The 2,224-nt window shown below is 34.8% G+C and overlaps 1 pseudogene; it reads left to right on the top strand.

Moving 5' to 3' along the window:
* Positions 1-408: 408 nt before the first annotated feature.
* LOC117286216 lies at positions 409-568 on the top strand (annotated as a pseudogene).
* The last annotated feature ends 1,656 nt before the right edge of the window (positions 569-2,224 follow it).

Here is a 2,224-nt window from a genome sequence, read left to right as displayed (position 1 = left end):
AGAAGTATTTGTCATTTTTCTCAATACAGACATTTCCAATCCATTCATTAAAATTGTGATGGGAGAATTATTAAGGTGACAAAGTTCCTTATCATTGGAAAATCTCAACTAAAAATTGTGCTTATGTGTTTATGAATGTTAAAGGCAACATTTCTCTACTATGCAAAAGTTTTAGCCTTATACCCAGTTGTACCCTTAGGTACTTCCCAAATATATTTAAACTTTAAAAAATGTTCAACTATTTACATTTCAACATTTTGATATATTCTTAGCATAATCTGCTTTACTTGTATTAAAAACTGAACAAAGAAAAATGTGAATGAAAGAAGTTAATACTCTTTTCAAAGTCTTTAAACTAAAGCAAAGTGAATAATTTTTCTTTAAGGATGGCTCAGTCGAGAAAGTTTAATCGCTTCTCGGCCTTTTGGCTAAGATCAAGTGTAGTCGAGAAAGTTTATACTGAATTTATGTGAAAATAAGTCATTCTGAATTAAAAGCCCATATTTTCTTTAACATATGCAACATACCTTTGTTTCTGATTTATGCATACAAAATGGTTTGATCTCTGTTTAGAAATACCTTCCTTTTTCATTTCCACTCTCTACTATTTTTATCTTACATTTTCCCATTTCCCATCCTTAGAGAATCAAATTTAGTATCAAAATTACAGCCATACTTTCTTACATAGGCCTGTTTTCTGTGAGCATCTATAGCCTATGCCTTATTTCTGGTCAGAATATCTTCTTTTTGGATTCTAATATAGGATCTTCAGGGCCACAATAAGACATTAGTTTCTTCCTTTGGAGAGCTGGAATTTTATTGGCAGATGTTTGAGCTGTGACAATATGATCTATTTATACTGTAAATGGAGCACTGTTGCTACTGCTGCTTGGTGGAATGGTGACAGAGACCCAAGCCTAGGCAGGCAGCAGGGGGAATTGCAGAGTGTGAGTTGAAGATGACATAGGCTCAAGTGGCAACGAATGCTAAGATTTTGGACATGTTGTATCCTAAAATATATTTTTCACAAACCCCAACTGGAATGAGGACTTTTTTTTTTTTTTTTTTTTGGCCACAGTAGCGGGGAAAAGCATGGGGAAATATGGCCTTTGTTAAAAAAAATTTTTTTTTTTGTTTTTTTTGAGACAGGGTCTCACTACATAGTTGAGACTGACCTGGAACTCACTATGTAGCCCAGACTGGTCTTGAACTCACAGCGATCCTCCTGCCTCAGCTTCCCAAGTGAGTGCTGGGATTACAGGCATGTGCCACCACGCCCAGCTTGTGAAATTATTTTTATGGCCTCTTTTACTTGATAATTACTAACACAAGGGAAAATTTAAAAGGACAAAGTATTGCGCAGGTGAGCATTTCTTTCACATGTCTGAGAATAGTTGTCAGTCATCAGTTTGGCTTTTCTCAGTGTCTTTTTCTTAGGAAAAAGAGACACACTGGACACTAACCATAAAGAAGATACAAAAGTTATAAAGTTTAAAAGGCATTTATGCTGTACGTGGTTTATAAATTCCTTTGTGGAAGTCTTTTTGGAATTTATTTTTCCTACTGCTTAAATACACAGAGAACCATTTGTATTAGCCATAACATAGGGAAAATAAAACTTGTGTGGGGGTAGACCTGCATTTTCTGAAAATGTACCTATTAAAGCATATAAATGGAGAAGTATTAATAAAATCGGCCACTACTTCACTGCTGTTAATGTGCTGTGGGTAATATGTACAAATTATTGGCAGCAAATCAATGGGCCTTCCTTTTTAGGTCATGGTAAATTTTTTTGCATTTTGAGTTTGCTTATATAACACTTGATATCTAATTTCAGTTTAAATTCTTCAGTGTACTTGAGCACCAGTGGTCTCAACAAAGAAGCTTCATAGCTTAATTTTTCATATGTCTGTTTTGTCCAGATATCTGAACCTTCCTTTTAGGACGGATGGTTGGATGGACTGCAGGCATCATGGGTGAACCTATTATAGCGGTATTTTGCCTGTATGCCACCAACACCAAAGACAGTGGGGAAATGTGGAGAACACCTAGAGAAACTTATGTATGTTACAAATTTGATAGCTATTTCATCTCTCTCCAGGGGAGTGAATATATCTCTTATATTCTCATATTTTGGGAAATAGGACAAAACCATATGTTGCTAGAATTTTCTGAATACAATAGGAAGTTACTTAATGAACATTGGAATTAGTAAGAAATAATA

This window comes from Fukomys damarensis, unplaced genomic scaffold, assembly GCF_012274545.1.
Source record: "Fukomys damarensis isolate Sample0158 unplaced genomic scaffold, DMR_v1.0_HiC HiC_scaffold_15, whole genome shotgun sequence".
NCBI lineage: Eukaryota > Metazoa > Chordata > Mammalia > Rodentia > Bathyergidae > Fukomys > Fukomys damarensis.
Note: the sequence above shows the minus strand (reverse complement) of the source record. Positions and strands in the feature narration are given on the sequence as shown.